Here is an 18,954-nt window from a genome sequence, read left to right on the forward strand (position 1 = left end):
TTAGGTGAAGTTTTTTGGGTTTTTCCCCCCCCTGTTTGATGAGTTACTTAGTTTCAGAATAAATATTTTACAGTTATAGAACAAACACTTAAGTATTACCTTATTGCATGAGATAGAGAGGTTTTAAGTGACATTCACGCATGCAGCAACTTGCAAGCATTTCATAAAGTCTAAACACATTGATATAAGTCCAATACCTATCTTAACAATACTAACACACAAAGCAGACAGGCTGGTTTCCAGCTATGCATTTGTCAGTGTTCAGTTGAGATCTAAAGGCCTTGGCATGAGCTGGCACCTGGTTTGCCAGCATCACACATATTACCCTCCAATGGAGAGTTCGTCATGGGGGAATGATGGCCACAGAGGAAACAGGCAATAGCTTTGCCATGAAAAGATGTCCACACTAAGTTTGTTAGACAGAAGGCTGGTCTCAACTGGGGGAAGAGCACAGCAGACTGGGAATTTCAAGGAAAGTTGAAAACACAGGGAATTGCCAGTAGGAATGAGGCAGGAACAGAATGATGCTATAAACTGCTGTATATGCCCTACAGTTCTATGATTGTGGACTTGAAGAATGTGGTCAGGGTCTGTTGGCCTGGGTTTGCTAAAATTCCTGACATGGGTGTCAGCCATAATCCGAATCCCATCCTATCCCAAAGAAGGGTGCCAAGGGGAAGAGAACAGGCCAATTTTTGTTATCTTGTAGTTCTAATGTGTTTCATTACTGTCAATTTTTGACATGATTTTGTTGAAGAAACCAGGACTATTTAATATGATCATAACAGGTTCTCTTAGAATTTTATATAAAACATTTGTGTATGGCAATTTTATAGAAGCCAAATTAATCATTCAGATTACGGCTTTACAATGTCTTTCAGGCAAGATACTGTACAAAGAATTAAAATTCAACAGCACAAATATTTACATAAGGGCCGAATTAAACAGAGGATTTAAATCATACGCTTCTCAGGAGGGCTGTGCTACAGAAGAAGGAATTTTGAGTCTTGGGATAAAAGCTCTGGACCAAAAAGACGTAATCACTAGTGTTAAGGATCACCAAAGGCCAATATGGTTAGACATTAAAGCAGGATTCGTTAGCGTACATAAGAAATTCTGAATGACAGTGAATTTGGGGATGCTGAGATTTTTAAATACATACACAGTTTATTATGGGGACTGGTAGTGTCAATGCAAGAACTGCAGGACTAGAGAAATATCTTGGAAATGCTAGTAATCAGTAGGAAACCTTCAAAGCAACATTGTATACAGGATGCAGTCTGAACTGATCTCTTTTAGGAAGCCTGTAAAATTAGTAAGGATGATAACGAAGCCCTGAAGTAATCAAAGCATGAATCATCACTGCAGCTCCCAACTTAGGCAGGAGGAGGAAGAAAGTCTAGGAACATATCTACAGAGACAAGGTTGATGAGGCAATATCTTTTACAGGACCAACTTCTGCTGGCGAGAGAGATATGCTTTCGAGCTACACAGAGCTCTTCTCTGGTATTTGAACCCTGTTGAATTCAATGGTGTCAATAAACATATACTTTACTCTGCTACTGTATTCCCCTGTGCAGAAAGCCTATAGCAATACATTCAGTCTTGACTGTATCTCTCCCATAAATAGCAGAACTAGTGCATTGACAGAGCAATGTCAGGAATCAGGGCCTGCAGCAAAACCAGTCTCTAGGCAACCTAAGGGGCACAGCTAGCTGTAGGCTGCCTGATTTCCTACCAATCAGGTTGTGTAGCCAGAGTCAGCAAACCAGCTCTTAAGCCCAGATGTAGGGTGTTAGAGAGATCAGTCATAGGAAGAGCATAAATGTGAGATCTGACTTTCTGGGCTAAAGTCAAAGGAAATAGTGGAGATAGGACTACTGGGCTGGTATATGAGGAATGTTGGGAATTAATCAGGCAAAACAAAGCCAGGCACAATAAACTCCCTCACCTCTTAGGGTTAAAAGGTGAGTGGGTTTAAAAAAAAGTGTTACATGAAAAGGAAGAACCAGAAGAGATTAAAATAAATAGTTATGAGGTAGTAAATTTTACTTGGAAAATATTCTCTCTGGACATGGATTTAGAATTGTATAATAAAATGAAGGGAAAGAAAGTCATCCTATATGATAGATAAGGTTTATACATGGTAAACAGAGTCACCATTGCCAAATATGTACTGACAGATCTAAAGATGAAAGAACAGGTAGAGTGGGAGCAGGGTTTTGCATCTCTGAGATGGGAGTTAGAAGAATATCTAATTGTGTAGCCGTTATGACAGCTGAAATGGTGGAATAATGTTAGAATTGAACTAGATGAGGGATGTACAGCCTACCACAGTGAATATCTTTTTGGATTCATTATCAGGTCTACTAACAATTAAAAGAGATGCCTCAGAAAGCAGCATAAGAACATAAGAACAGCCGTACCGGGTCAGACCAAAGGTCCATACAGCCCAGTATCTGTCTACTGACAGTGGCCAATGCCAGGTGCCCCAGAGGGAGTGAACCTAACAGGCAATGATCAAGTGATCTCTTTCCTGCCATCCATCTCCATCCTCTGACAAACAGAAGCTTGGAATACCATTCCTTACCCATCCTGGCTAATAGCCATTTATGGACTTAATCACCATGAATTTATCCATTCTCTTTTAAATGCTGTTATAGTCATGCTCTAATCAATGAAATACTGTTTTTGACAACAGAATTAGTATGATCGGCTGTGATCATAGTACTAGCCTGGATTCCAGCACATAATGGGATACCTGGCAATGAAATGGTGGATAAGGAAGTGAAAAATGCTTTTAAAAAAATGAAGCTGATAAAAAGATTCCTTGGAGTACACAGGCACTTAGAAGTTTAGTTTTAAAAGGATTTTAAAAGGAATAGCAAGAATTGTGGACTAAGGAGAAAAGAGGAAGAAGATTCTAAAGCATGCCCCAAAATAGAGGAAAATACACTACTCCAAAGCTATAAAGGGATCAGAGAAGTGCTCGTATTTAGACTTCACTGGTCATTGTGGTTTGCATAATAATTTATATTGATTGAATAGACACAAAGATGGGTTATGAATAGGGCTACGATTTTGTCACAGAGGTCATGGAATCCATGACTTCCAGAGACCCCTGGGATTTAAGCCCGCAGGAGCTGGGAGCTGCAGGGTCCTCCCATTGCCCATAGTGGCTGGGAATTGAGGGGCCCCAAGCTCATAGCAGCCAAGCTCAGGGGAGAGAGTGGCCTAGAAGTGCTCTGCAGTTCGCAGCAGGCATAAGGGATGTCCCGCAGCTCGGAGTCATTGGTGGTGGCGATGCCTCTCAACTCGGAGCCAGGCCACCAGGGATAGTATGGGGACTGTGGAGCTCCCCATTTTGTCATGCATATTTTTAGTAAAAGTCATGGATACGTCATGGGGCTTCTGTGAATTTTTCTTTATTGCTCGTGATCTGTCCGTGATTTTTACTAAAAATATGCATGACAAAATCTTAGCCTTAGTTATGAGACATATGTAAGGTTAAAAAAAATGTTGATCACCTGATATGAGAATGCAGGGAGTATTCCCAGGAAAGAAATCCTTTTTATGCAATTTAGATGCTTTAAGGTGACAGAATATACTATAAGGGGTTTACTGAGAGTATCTGGAAAGTGTAGTAACATTAAAAAAAGGTCTATTGTATTTTCTAAGGGTCTAGAGCAGGGTGAGATTGTAGTGACATGAACGTTCAAGGAATATACACCTCTACCCGGATATAATGCGGTCCTTGGGAGACAAAATCTCATCGTGTTATATCAAACTTGCTTTGCCCCCCCCCCATTCCTTGTTCCCTGACCACCCTCTCCAGACACCCCCATCCCTAATCAACCCCAGGACCCCACCCGACCCCCCTGTCCCCTGACTGCTCTGACCCCTATCCACTATAACCTCCCGCCCACTGACAGGCACTCACCGGCAGTGGCGAGAAGTGGAGCAGCCCGGCCCCAGCCCGCTCCAATCCGCCAGCTCCCAGCCGCAGCGCTCCGCTTCCCGCTGTGGTGAGTGTGGGGAGGTTGGGGAAAGGATGTCTCCCCGTACTCACCTGCGGCGGGAAGCAGAGCAACGCGGCCCCAGCCCGCTCTGCTTTCCTTCCCCGAACCCAGCCATGTCGCTGTGGGGGGCGGCTGGGGAAAGGTCCTGCACTCTCCGGTGGCGGGAAGTGGAGTACCATGGCTGGGAGCTGGCAGCGTGGAGTGGGCTGGAGCTGGGCTGCTCCGCTTCTGCTGCTGAGTGCAGGGGGGATCCCTTCTCCCAGCCCCCCTCCCCTGAGCGACACGGCTGGGGCGAGGGAAGCAGAGCGGGCTGCTCCCAGCTCCCCGCTAATCCCCCGGGCCACTCTGGGTCTGTGGGGCCCCCAAAAGTGCCCTCCCACAGCTCCTGCCCCTCAGACCCTGGGGGGGAGCTCCTGACTGCCCCTGAGACTCTCTGCCCTTTATCAAACCCTTCAGCCCTGGCTGGCCCAGCACCCTTAACGTGCTGCTCAGAGCAGCGTGTCAGAGCTTTACCACCTTGTATGCGAACCCACCTTATATCAGTTCGCATTATATCGGGTAGAGGTGTAGAAGGTGGCAGTTATAGATGCAGTAGATGAGTCTGCTTTGCCATAAAATATAAAAAGCAGCAGAAGTTGTTGACCAGCTGCAATATCTCCTCTGTCTGCTTGTTTCAGCCCTTCTCCTGCCTTGCCTCACTCCAGTAATCTGGCTCTGACCCTCAGTTCCAATTCCTGACCCCTGCCACTAACCTCCCATGTATCCATCTCAGCGAGAGAACATTAGTTCACTATATGAAAAGTGGCACTATGTAAAGGAATTTAAAAATATATCTAACTGGAATTCACACAGTTTAGAAGTGCATAATTTATCCTTTCTTCTATGAGAAGATATTGAGGGGTGAGTGAAAGAGAGAGGACAGACATAATTGGAATAGCAACTTCAGGAAATGCAAGTGAATACAAGCTTTAAGTCTTGCGAAAACTGAAGCTGCCAAGTAGACTATACACGGTCAAGGGAAATAGGTGCCCGTTTAGTTGCAAACAAAATTGGGTATGGAGGAGGTAAGTGATTAACAATTTCGCTGATTTAGGTTCATTCTCATAGGGCCCAATCCAGCTCTGTTGCAGTAAATAGGATTGTCACCATTGACTTCAATGGTTACAAGCTCAAGGACATATTGCCTGGGACATACTTTGGGACACAAAGAGCCACTCTGACCTCTTGACAGAGGCATAACACATTTTGCCTATATTTTCGATGTGCTTGATTCAGACACAAGTTGTTGGGCTGAATACAGGATTGAAATTTTATAGCGTATGTTTTACAGGAAATCAGACTATAGACTTTAAGGCCAGAAGACCTCATTAGATTTAATTTTACATATTGTAAAATAAATGCACACAACCCAAATATTTGCTTATATTTCAGTTTTCCTTTATAGATGACAAATTGCTCTGTTGCTGGAGTTCTCCAGAAATTACAACCTTCAGTTAAACAACCTTGTGCTTTTTCTTGTTCATAAAGAAAGAGGTTGGTTGCACAGAATATTATAGAACTTGTTGTCTGAAATCCCTTCAGGCCACTGCTAATATAAACCTAAACAGAAAAATGCTTAGTTTGTGCACTGACTTTTTAGCACATACAGTGAGAAAGACAAACAAGTGAGTATGGTGAATTTTAGTAACACATGCAAATTTTTCTGTGGATCTTTACAAGACCCTCAAGTGACTGAGTGTGAACTGGCTTTTTTAGTAGAAGTGTGGGCTAATGGAAGAAGCTTTCATTACTTAAGATATTAAAATACTAAGAGGAAAGTCCTAGTAGTAAATTGATTCCCAGGGGGTTTTTCACTATGTTTGATGTGCAACTAATTTTCAAAAGCCTTTGATTCTCCATCATCTCTCAGCTACTGTGCTTACCCAATGTTTAAGAAAAAATTAAAGGAGAATTTTTTTGTAAACCGAATTATTGCACCGTCTTATAAATCTCTGAACTTCAAGGCTTCACAGCTAATCCATTCCTTGTTGCTGAAGAGTATCATATCATCAGGGACTGAGATGATGCTTTCAGCTATTCTGGTACAGGAAATATCTGTTGTATGATTCAAGAGCTCTATAGTGCAATGCAAGCACTCACACACTTAATGAGGAGAATGGAGAGAGTACATACAAAGCCCTGTGCACCACTTAATACCCCTGTAAGTCATTAATGCAGGGCTTAAGTGCTAAGTAGAACCTTGTGCGTGCTTTTTGCCATGGGGTGAATATCATCCTAATTGCATAGGCTTCATAATTTTTTCCTTTCCAGAAAGATTTCTGACCTAAAAAGAAGCTTCCACTGCAAATCAGCTTGGCTAGATGAGCCTGCAATATCAGCCATGGAAAGTGCGCCTATGAATTTATGCACTGGTCCCTAAAGGACAAGGTGTGTTATAAGTTTCGTAATATTGGGCAAATGAACAAATGGCAATAAGTGAAAATGGAAATTAAAAGCCATCAAAAAGGAATGGAAGTTGGTGTACACATCTCTTCTTTCTACTCTTCAATGGAGCACATGACCCTGGGACTCACCTCCCCTCATCCCGATGACCTGCAGTGGCAGCCAGTTGGCTTCCAGGTGGAGTTTAAACAAGTTGATCTTGACCTATGAAGCCAGAGGTAGCCTCACACCTTCCCTACAAAATGAAATTTGCAATTTTTCATCTAAGGAGGAAACATTTAAAAATAACATCCTGGGGCTTAATGTTCACTACCTTTAAGTGGTTTCTAGACTAATTTGCTCAGTCTAAGGTGTATTTTTCCAACTGCCAGCCCTGCAAACCCAACCTGTGATCTGAAAGTCAAGATGTGTCCTTTCTGGCTCCCCCATCACCCATAATAGAGATTCTGCAGTTAAGTATTATTGTACATTTGCTGAACTCTAATAATTTGTTCAATGCTATAGGAAACTTAAAGTTGCGGGGTTAAGTCTATAGCGTGGTATAAATGCTGGTACATGTTGTATCAGTAAATTGGTGCCACTGAGCCAAATCTTGTTCTCATTTAAGCCAATGCCAAAATTCCCCAACTTCAATGGGATAAAGGTTTAGCCCAGTAAGCGCAAGCTGGATAACTTGCCTGCCAAAGGGAATTAATCAGGAAAACTAAGCAACAGGAGCTGTAGAACAGACTACTTACTCCCTTCTCATTGGTTGCTTTTCCTCACACAACTTTACTCTCCTGACCATTCAGTAAATCAGTTACCCCAGATTATGCTCATATTTAATTACACCATCCTACCAACATATAATTTACTTCACCATAGAGTGACTATGTTTTTTCCATACAGATAACCATATGTTTTTAGTCTGAATGACTTATTTTAAACTATGGCATAAGAGGGAAGGTCCTGTCATAGATGAGTAACTGGTAAAAACTAGGAAACAAAGGGTAGGAATAAAGGGCCAGTTTTCACAATGGAGAAAGGTAAATAGAAGAGTCCCCTAAGGATCTATAATGGGATTTTGCTTTTCAACGCCATCATAAATAACCTTGAAAATAGGGGTGAACAGTGAGGTGGCAGAATTTGTAGATGATACAAAATTATTCAAGATAGTTAAGTCCAAATCAGACTGTGAAGAGTTACAAAGGGGTCTTCCTAAACTGGGTGACTGGGCACCAAAATGACAGATTAAATTCAGTGTTGATAAATACAAAGTAATGCATACCATAAAAAACAATTCCAGCTATACATACAAAACAATAGGGTCTAAGTTAGCTGTTACCACTCAAGAAAGATCTTGGAGTCATCATGGATAGTTCTCCGAAAACATCCACTCAGTAGCAGTCAAAAAAGCTAACAGAATATTAGCAACCATTGGGAAAAGGATAGATAAAGAAATATCATCATGCCACTAAGTAAATCCATGGTATATCCACACCTTGAATACTGCATGCAGTTCTCATTGCCCCATTTCAAAAAGAGAGGTATTAGAACTGGAAAAGATACAGACAAAGGCAATGAAAGTGATTATGGGTATGGAACAACTTCCATACAAGGAGAGACTAAGACAACTAGGATTGTTCTACTTCAAAAAGAGATGACTAAGGAGCGATGTGATAGAGGTCTATAAAAATCTGATGTGGAAAAAAGGAACAGAGGAGTGTTACTTACACTTTCACATAACACAAGAACTGGGGTTCACCAGATAAAATTAATAGGCAGAAGGTTTAAAATTAAAGTAGTACTTCTTCACACAACACACAATCAATCTGTGCAACTTGATGCCAAGGGATGTTGTGAAGGCAAAAAGTATAACTGGGTTCAAAAAAGAATTAGGGCAAGCTACTAGAGAGTTGGCCCTGTAAGCTCTCTAATGTAGCTCCTCTAGGTTGACAGGAAATAGCTTTCCCACTGACATAGCACTGTCCACACCAGCACTTATGTCAGTGTAACTCACATTGCTCGGGGGTGGGGGGTTGATTCACACCCCTGAGCGACATAAGTTATGCTGATTGAAGCTGTAGTGTCGCCAATGCCTTAGATAAATTCATGGAGGATAGGTCAATCAGGGGCTATTAGGCAACAGGGTCAGGGATGCAACCCCATGCTCTGGATGTCCCTAAACCTCCAACTGCCTGAAGGTGGAAGTGGATGATCTGGGATAGATCACTTGAAATTGCCCTATCTGTCACTGGTCCTTGTTGGAAAATGGGATACAGAGCTAGATGGGCTATTGGTCTGACCAAGTGTGGCCGTTCTGCACCATGCATGTCTCTCCTTTAATATTCGCCACCAACTCTGGTACATTTCCATGCAGACACCCCTTAAAAATGCAAGGAAGCAGTACAGAAAATGAAGTCATACCTATAGCTACATCCACCACAGTCACACCTTCATTTAGCTCAGGTTCCTTGGCCCCAAAGCACCTTACATTAAAAAAAATGTGCTAGAAGAAAATATACCAGGAGAATTTCACAAATTCTGTTGATGCACAAGCCTGAAAAAGATCCACAAGCTAAGAAGGCTGAGATGGGAGTTTCCACTCTTACATGGGGAGGAATGGGGATGGTGAAGAAGAGAGGCTGGAACTGCTAGCAAGGACAGCAGAGGCCATGCTAGTCCCTCCTAGACCATGGTAGCCCTCACAATGGAATTTGGAACCACTCTAGCTATTTCAAGGATAGAGAAAAGGTGCATGTGCCAGTTAGATGTGTAGAGTGTCAGGAGAGGCTATGCCAGGAAGCAGTCCAGGGAACTTCCTTTCCCCATCCCCAGCCACTCCCTAGCAACTGCAGCTCCACTTCCCCCTACTAAACACTGCAGAAGGGCAGGAAAAGCCATGCGACCTTTAGAAGGGCTGGTCAAAAAAATTCTGTGTTTTTCAAATAGAAAATTTGTGACAGAAGGAAAATTTTTGCAAAAGGTATCTGCTTTCCAGGAAAGTTTCAACTTTTCAAGAAAAAAAAAATCAAACACCCCCAAACCAACACGATTTTTATTTTCAGCTGAAAACCAAAAAACTTTTGAATTAAAAAATCCCACCACTTTGCCTCAGTGGAATTGTTTGGATGCCTCATGCCCACATTCTCCTGTATTGGCTGGGTTCCCAGCTGAACTACATCTCCCATGATTCAGCAGACCAGGGTGTCCCATGATGCACTGCAGTGGCTCAACAAGGAATATCATAGTGCACCATGGGAGATGTACTCCAGCCCTGGAGCCCAATTCTTGGAAGAGAATGGCACTTTGTCGCATTTGAACTGCAGTTCCCAGCAGGTACCACATTGGCATATCTGAAGTGAAAAGTTTAAATTTAAAGTTTTCAGCCCAAAGTTCTTGGATTTCATTTTTTTCTCTCCACTCCACAACATTGACCCTGGATCTGTTTGCGTGCGGAGGGCAAGTTAAAAACCAGGGCAGCTTTTTTGCACTTGGGCAGAGTGATGGCGGGCGAGAAATGTAATTAACAAGGTATTTCATTGATATTTTGTTTCTATGTTGTTCACTGTTGTTTGTCTGCATTAACCATTTAGTTGATAAGCTTTCACAGTAGTGCTCCTGTCTCAGTTTGTACAAAACCAGGTACAATGAAACTCTTATCCTAACTGGAACCTTTGGCTCAAAAGACATACAGGAGCCAGATTTGCTGAGCAAGAAGGTGCCATTTATGCACAGTCCCTTTTCTAGCACCAGATTTTAAATATTAAAATTCCTGTTTCCAAACACTGCCCTTCCCCTTTGCTCTCTCAGTTAGTATTTAGATGGTACAAGGAGGGTAGTAAATAGAATACAGTACATTGAAGTTTTCCATGCAATCTGCAGTAGATAGAGGAAGAAGCTGAAGCATCCATCTTTAACAATGGCATAAGTTCTCCGCTGAGCAATAATAGCTGCAGTTTTCTTTATGAGGCAAGTGCTATTAAACTGATGAACGAACTAGTTCCATTTTATATGTTCAGTCTTTCCCATCACTATTCCCACAACCCTACTTAAACTACCAGATTGTACTGTACATAAATTCCTATGAGGCTGTAAAAGAACTGTGAAGGCCCTCCAAATGAGGCAAGTGCCTAATTTTAGAGTGTATTATGTGGCCCCTTAGTTGAACTGAAAGTTATTTTCTAGTCTGGTGAGCATAGGGTTAAATAATTCAAGTGGACTTGAAATATGCAGTCCAAATTAATCCTCGGATTGTGAAGCATCTCTTAAGGGAATTTTCCAGGTAGTTTAAGACATCATCCTTCTTTACAAGCCTCAAAGCTAGTGCTGCTAGTTATCCATAGAAGGTTTAATCTCATCTTGATGAATCCCTATAGACTCTACTATGGAACAGAATGTTTTTGATCTAAACCTTAGGAAGCTTAATTAAGAGATGCAGGGAATCAGTTAGTAATTGAATCTCCCTCCTCCCCCCCCAATCAGGATAAAAGAAAATGTTGTCAAAGAAACAAAGTTAAGGATAAATATTTGCTTTCAGTGGCATGTTTATGAAACACTTCCTGTTAATTAGTTCCTGTAAAGCTAGTTGGAGTCCCAGTACTGTTTTAATATGGTACAAGCAGCTAAAAATTACCTTCAGCAAACCAGCTCAGAATATGGTGAGAGGGGGAAAAAAAAGGTCTCATTCAGGTCTAACTAATCCTCCACTATGAAGGAGAAGTCTCCGAGGCGCTGCTTTACCATCTGCGGTGAGAAAGAAGGAATGGTGAGCTTGTCAGTCGTTAAAATTTCTTAACTGTAATAACTGTGGGACAATAGAACAGACGGCCTAGGGAGGTTGTGGAAGCTCCATCACTGGCGGTTTTCGAAAGGAGGCTGAATAGCCATCTGTCTTGGATTTGTTGTGGCTAAACCATCCTGCATCTTGGCAGGAGATTAGACTAGATGACCCTTGCAGTCTCTTCTAACCCTATGATTCTACATTCAACAACGTACTCCGGCACATGCCTCATTTTAAGCATCTCAATAATCCCAACTGACCATGTGTAACAAACTGGTCAGTATCAGAGGGGTAGCCGTGTTAGTCTGGATCTGTAAAAGCAGCAAAGAATCTGACGAAGTGGGTATTCACCCACAAAAGCTCATGCTCCAACTGGTCAGTGTGTGTCCTTGGAAGAGTTATAACCCTAACTCCAGGGCCTGCTTCTCCATCTCAAGCTCTCAGCTCTGGAGATCCACAGTTTATTGTGTGGTGCATTAGCAAGACACGCATGCTTAAATTGTGGGTGCTGAAAATCAGGCCCAGAGCTTCATCTTTCTTCTAGGTACTTTATACAGTCCCTGCCCCAAAGAGCTTACAATCCAAACAGCGTGCTGCAGAAACATGGGGGTAGAGATATAATGAAAAGCAAAGCAATTGAGCAGTCAGATTTAGCACACATCTCATAAAAAGTTACATGGCTTTTGTTTGTATGTTGTTTTAATTTGAGTTCTGTCTGACGTTTTGAAAACACTTTATTATGGAAAGGACCAGAGCTTACTGATTTTTTTTTTTTTGAAGAAGAAGTGTACTTTAAGGAGGAATTTGAAGGGGAAGAGAGTAGAGCTGTGTCAGAAAGGCTGTTCCAGGTATAAGGAGTGCCACATAGATTTAGTAAACAAAAACAGTAAAAGAGGGTTTGAAAGGTTTTTAATTTTAGTGAAAGAGTAACTTACATGTAGCCCTCCCTCCAACATACATATGACGAGTGATTTGGAGCCTGGTCCAAAACCAATGGCAAGCTCTTTTCGGCAGAGGACATCTCTATTGCTCTGTGTTTTTACAGCTCCTAGGACAATGAAGTCCTAGACCATGACTGAAGCTCCTAGGTACTACTACCATACAAATAATCAATAAAATAATAAGTCAGTGGAAGTTTTCCTATGAAGTGCAGTGAGCTTTGGATCAAACCTCTACTGCACAGGTGGGGCTGCAACACTCTATTGTATCTGTATGTTTTCTGAGTTTTTCTGTATTTTTGCTCATTATTGGCATTGTTTTAAGCTTTCCAAAAGGCAGAGTGAGTGTTTTAATTATTTTGATTTCCTATAAGCACCAGTTTTCAGAAAGGAGGGTTAAGAAGCACTAACCTTTTCCTTCACAGCAATCCAAGGCTATGTCACTCAAGTTCCCGTACGTTCAACCAGGTAAAGCAGAAGCCTGTATAACAGTCTAAAGGAAATACTTATTCAATGTTTCTTTTGAAAAATGGGTGGGGAGGTCTTATTTGGGGATGTCATAAAAAGTGACCTTTTTCCACACAAAAAAACCAAAACAAAACAAAAAAACTTTAGAAAAAAATTCCTGACATTATAAAAGGGTTCAGCTTCTGGGGAAATTTTCTGCTTTATTTTTATCAAAAATTTTACCCATATTTTAATTGAATTGTTTTTATTTACTAAAAACAATTTTCTCACTGGAAGGTAGTTTGGGAAACAAGGTTTGTTTAAGTGATTTCAATAAAAATATGGGTTAACTTTTCAGTTAAAAGGTCATGGAAACTGTCAAAATGGGAAAGGGATCTAGTTTAAACCTTGTGAAATGGAAACAATTTGTAAACCTTTGGCAAATTTGCTTATTAACCTCCTCTAGATATAAGCAGTTATCTGGAAAATTACCTGAGAAATGTCATCCATCCATGAGTGGTAATGATGGAAATTTAGTTCAAATCAGGGTGCCATGTAGAATAGAATCTTGAATTTGGTAGAGTAGAATCCTATTTTTGTCCTTGCTGTTGCCTTCCTGCTCATTCATATACATTGTGTTTTTCTATTTGAGGTCTCAGTGCAAGAGCATCTCATAAAAGCCTTTTTATTTAGAACAGTGTTTCATCTCCACAGGTTATTATATTTTATTGCCTGTGCCATACCACTGCAGACTGTCTCCCACTGTTCGGGACAGTGGTATCTTTGTTGATGAGGAAACAGATTCCCGTGACGGTGTGACCATGCTCTTCAGGGTCCAGACAAACTAAAGGGAGACTTGAGTAGGGTACAGGAGTCCACAGAGTTTACTGAGTTCCCCACACCTACCTGGGGCAGAGGTTCCTTGTAACAGGCTGATTAGACCCCTCAGACCGCTCTCAGTAAGCCCAATAGTCTTTTTATAATAAAATACGGAAAAAGTCCCATGAAGAAAACAAACTAAATAGTCCAGTACCAAGCCTATCTTTCTCCAGAGGGGCTCAGGCAGTGAGCAGTTTCTGCAGATCTTCTAGCCTGATCCTTTCCCCCAGGAAAGGAGGAATAAAAGGTTTGTTCTCCTCCCTACTCAGCCAGCTACCAACTAGAGAGCTGCCCTCTCCCCTTTTTTAATGGCCCCTTCATTACCTGACAGCAAGTGCCAATGTAGCAGGGCATAGCGGAGTAGGCCCACAGCAGCTTGTTAACTCTTGCTGGCTCAGTTTGGGGTTGGTATACCCCATCACAGCTCTCACATGCTCCCTGGTTTTCAAAGAACATGGCTGGTTTTTGTAATCTCATCAAACTCTTTGGTCCTAAAAGAGTTTTTTTTGCCGGCAACTGTTCCTATGTAAAAACTCAAATATTGTCCCTGATACTCAGCTATAGTTGGAGCCTTCCTTGCATCAGTGAAGTTAAAAGAACAAAAGCTAATGGGAGAAAGCAAGATCCCATACTGAGCTACATCATTTCATATTATAGGTCCTATTGGGTTGCAGGGAGGTGGGTGGGCGCAAGCTAAAGGACTCCTCCCCCAGCCTACGGGGAGGATCCACAGAGCCTGGAAATTCAAGTAATTATGGGGGACAATGGGAAGAAAAAAAAAGGACTGGTGTTAAGGGCAAAGAGTCAAAAATAGGGAACCTGAAGGGGAGACCAAGCAGAGAACCTCGGACAGCGTCCACTGCTCCTCAAAAATGTCAAGGGAGCCAATGTACACTGCCCAGAGGAACTCTGCCCAGAGGGAGGATCAGAATAGACTCCACAGCCTTAGAGAACCCCCTCAGCCAACATTCTCTCCCTGGTGGTGTAGACAGATAGGGGTGGGGCCACGGATAGGGTGTGCGTATATAAGGAGGTGGGGGGAGAAGAGCAGCCAAAAACATAAAAGGAGGTTGAGGAGGAGCTGGAAAAGGGGCTGCAACCTGGCACACTCAAGGTAAACATGTGCCAGGATCTCCCTCACGCCACATAAGGGGCAGGCTTCAGGGACAGGCGTGAACCACACCAAATACATGCCCGTGTTCACAGGTCCATGGAGGAGCCGCCAGCTGATAGCCCTGGTGGACCGTGGAACTACGGTGGCCCACTGGGGTTCCTCACCCTTGGCAGATGACATTAGTTCCCACCATTTAGTATCGGTTCATATTACAGGTCTTAGGCAGGTATCTGAGCACTGGTATCTTGATGAGCAGGCTTGTTTGCCTACCATGTCCACTGTGACATTGCCCTGATGCTATGGCTTGCTCTAGAATCGTGGGGTTCCTGGCCCTCAATGAGAGCTATATTGAGAGAGGATTCATATATATCAATGTGGTACAGAGGCGAACTAGCCCAGTTTGGATTTCCATCTCTGCTGTGAGCAGGCTTACCTGCTTTTTGGTTAAGAGCTGACTATATTTTTCTATTTGGAATCTGAATGGATAAAAGATGCAAAGGGCCACAGTAAAATTTTAAAATGTCAGTCAAGAGTTTCTCTTCTTCCATGACCACATGCCTCTCCTCGCATTGCTTTGCCCCTGCACCACCGCCATTCATACTTTTCTACCTCTCTGCTTTCATTACTTCCAATGAGAAAAAATGCCTGTAGGACTAATACTAGCATCATAGGGCTATATACACGCTACCCCCAATTTAGCAGTCCCTTGCTATCCAGCAACGCATTTAAGCACATGCTTAAATTTAGGTATATGCTTAAGTCTGACTGGGTCTCAATCCTGTGCCTAAGTGCTTTGCTCAATAAAGATAGACTTAAGCACATATTTGAGTGCTTTCCTGAATCAGGGCCACTGGGAGAATAAGTGTGAATGCAGCATATCAGTGCATGAAGATTAAACACAGTGTCATATACATATATCCCATATATATGTATGTGTGTGGTTTTTATATATATATTGTCTTCTTGTATAATTTTTATTTCTACTGTATGTTTATTTGAAAAATCCTGTTCATTTTCAAAGGAACAGGCTTGATACATTGGTTTACTCACTGTCTGTACAGTGACATTTTAACACTTACAATGGAGGGGTTTTTTTAAGTAATTCTCTTTCAAAAAAGTGCTGGGTGCAACTAGTTTGTATAGAAGGCATTTACTAGTCCCCTCTAAAGTTAAGTTTGCAAAATTGATCCTACTTTTATCCCCTGTTTTACCTGCTCATAATTTTTTGAAACATTCACCGTTGGACCTCTGCCTGAAAGGAAGCTTTTAGAAGTTTGAGCAAAATCTGTTCAGTTGTTTTTGCATTATGGACAAGTGGAGTGCGGAGAAGGTAAGAGCCTTCTCACTGTTAAATGTTCTGACCACATTAAAACCAGGCGAGCTACAGGTAAAAACAGCACGAAACTTCCATAGCATGAAAAAAAGCTTTAAGTGTTGTGAAAGGCACAGCTGTTATTTGGTGGCGGTGTGAAAACAGTCTGCTGTGTGGCCACAACTCAACCACATTTCTTGTAACTGGGTTACATGGATGCCACAAGCTGGTTACAAAAACACAGTTCTATTTAAAGTGTTGGCAGAGATGAAGCCTGATCTCTTTTAGCAGCTGATCAAGGTCTTACTATTGTGCTGGTCTGATCTATCCTTTCCTACTCACAGGACACTTGAACAGCTTCTTAACCTGCAGCTCTGACTCTGCTCCAGCTCTTCGAGACAATTGGATGCTCTTGAAATGTCATTACTTAAATTAGTAATGCAAATACGATTCTAATGTTCATTATCCAAAATTAAAAATCAGCTGTCATCTTTACTGATGTACATTTAATGGGATGCTGGCAAGGGCCACGAGCTTAGAGGTAGAGGAGCATTGCTGCTGAAGTGCCTTAGGAATGGCTGTTCCCAGGGGTTACCCTTCTAATTAGGGATTTGTAAAAACTCAAATTAAATAGGTCAGTATAGATTATGATTGTATAATAGTAGGCTGATATCATAGATCCCTTTGCTATTCATTACATAAAAGAGTCAACTGTGGAAGGAACAGTTTAGACTGCGGCATTATTCAACTGCTTTTGTTCCTACAAAGAATGCTTCCAGGCTCTCAATTAGGAATTGTAGCAAGTTGGTGATCATTCAGTGGTGATGAATAGTGAAAATTGACATCTTTCTACACAACTATCATGTTTCAGCTCCATTTCCGCTCTTCTCTCTCCCCTCCGCTCCCATTCCCCACTCCACTGTTGACCTCATTTAGTGCCCTGCTTCATGAGAACCTGTCTGACTTCTGGCTGAGTATGCTGCCTTCTGGAGCCTCTGAAAGCTTTTCCTAGGGATGATCAGAGGGGGGTCCCTCAAGCACCCAAAGAGTTCTACCCTACAGAGAGGTTATGTGCACAGCTTTCACAGCATACCCAGCCCAAGGAGCACAAGGAGTTCAGATGACCATCTTCGGGTACTCACACAGTGAAACACAGCTCATTGCATCGGCACCCTGAATATGCAGATGTAGGATCAGCCTTCTGGGTGGTAACAGCCACCTGATGAAATGTCAGATCAGTTCCTAAATTACAAGGATCCTCAGCATTGTCAGGGAAGAATGAGTCCCTCCACTACAGGAGTAACTGGGTAACGTTCAACGGCCTATGTTATGCAGAAGCTGTGGCTAGACGATTAAAACAGTCTCTTCTGCCCTTAAAATAAATCTGTGAAAAACAAGCCCAACGTCTTGTTCTTACTAGATTTCTAAAAAGCGAGAGGTTTCATTCCAAAATATCCATGAAAGGTGGATTTCTGTGCCAGAGGCATCAAGAGATCCTAAATCTAACCTGGATTGCTGTGACTTGATCACAAGTTGCATTCCTATTGTGGTTCTTATGACAATGAGGCCATTATTTCAAAATCATCCTGGTATTTTCAACCAGCTGGAAAGTATGGGTTTTGAAATCCGTGCCCACACTGAAAGAAAACAGACAAAAGAAGAAAATGTTTCTGGAAGAAAATGACCAAGGCATCTGTCATAAACAGATAGCTAAGGATTAATGTCTCTTTCACCTGAAGCACCTGACCGGAGGACCAATCAGGAAACCGGATTTTTTCAACTTTGGGTGGAGGGAATTGTGTGTCTGGGGTCTTTGTTTTCTGGCTGCCTGCTGTCTCTGAGCTTTGGAGAAGTAGTTCTGTTTTCTAATCTTCTGTTTCTAAGTGTAAGGACAAAGAGATCAGATAGTAAGTTATATGGTTTCTTTTTTTTGGTATTTGCATGAATATAAGTGCTGGAGTGCTTTGATTTGTATTCTTTTTGAATAAGACTGTTTATTCAATATTCTTTTAAGCAATCGACCCTGTGTTGTGTCACCTTAATACAGAGAGAACATTTGTATGTATTTTCCATTTCTTTTTTTTGTTTTTCCATTTCTTTTTGGTGTTTTTCCATTTCTTTTTGGTGTTTTTTCATGTCTCGGCGGTGGGCCAACTCTTCTTCTGCTTGTTTTCTTCGGTAGGCCACCTCTTCTTCTTCTAGTTTTCTTTTGTGTGCTGCCTCTTTGGCTGCCTGTTCTCTTTGGTAGGCTGCCTGTTCTCTTTGGTAGGCTGCCTGTTCTTCTCTTTCTTTCATCTCCATGTCTTTTTGTTTTATTTCCAGCTGTCGCCTGTGTTCAGCCTCTCTGAATTGGTCTTCCGCCTCAATTTTTGCCTTGGTAGACATGGTTCCTGTTTTCTTGTGTTGGGGTGCCCTCCGGTGTTTCTCTTCTGAACTGCAGGCTCTCTGTTGCCTCCTGAAGTCTGCCTAGCAACAGTGCCTTTAGCTAATCTTCAATGTTAAGTAAACCTGAAAAACCACTTTATTTGCATTTATATAGTGCTGGTATGACTCTCAATGGGAGTGCTATTGTGTGACAAAAGACTCTTAACAGTCTGGTAATGGCTTCTTGCTTAACATGCAAGCCACAAACTGCCAGAGAGAGCAGAAAAAAAAATTCTCTCTGGTTCCCTTTTAAAACCAAACTGTTTCTCTCTGCTAAAAAGCCCTTAGCAGAGAAAAGAAAAATATAATATTCCTACTGGCTTCTGGATTCTGTCTATCTCCCACCACTGCTACACCATATCATAACCTTATTCCCAGATCTGGATCTTAGCGTCCAAAATATGGGGGTTAGCATGAAAACCTCCAAGCTTAGCTACCAGCTTGGACCTGGTACTTGCTGCCACCACCCAAAAAATTAGAGTGTTTTGGGGCACTCTGGTCCCCCTGAAAAACCTTCCCTGGGGACCCCAAGACCCAAATCCCTTGAGTCTCACAACAAAGGGAAATAATCCTTTTTCCCTTCCCCCCCTCCAGGTGCTCCTGGAGAGATACACAGA

The 18,954-nt window shown here is 42.1% G+C and overlaps 1 protein-coding gene across 5 annotated transcripts in view; it reads left to right on the forward strand.

Moving 5' to 3' along the window:
- Window positions 1-18,954, forward strand: part of BEGAIN (brain enriched guanylate kinase associated) — a 252,168-nt gene that overhangs the window by 190,816 nt on the left and 42,398 nt on the right. The gene's annotated exons all lie outside the window — the stretch shown is intronic.

The sequence above is a fragment of the Gopherus evgoodei genome, chromosome 4 (assembly GCF_007399415.2).
Source record: "Gopherus evgoodei ecotype Sinaloan lineage chromosome 4, rGopEvg1_v1.p, whole genome shotgun sequence".
Classification (NCBI taxonomy): Eukaryota; Metazoa; Chordata; order Testudines; family Testudinidae; genus Gopherus; species Gopherus evgoodei.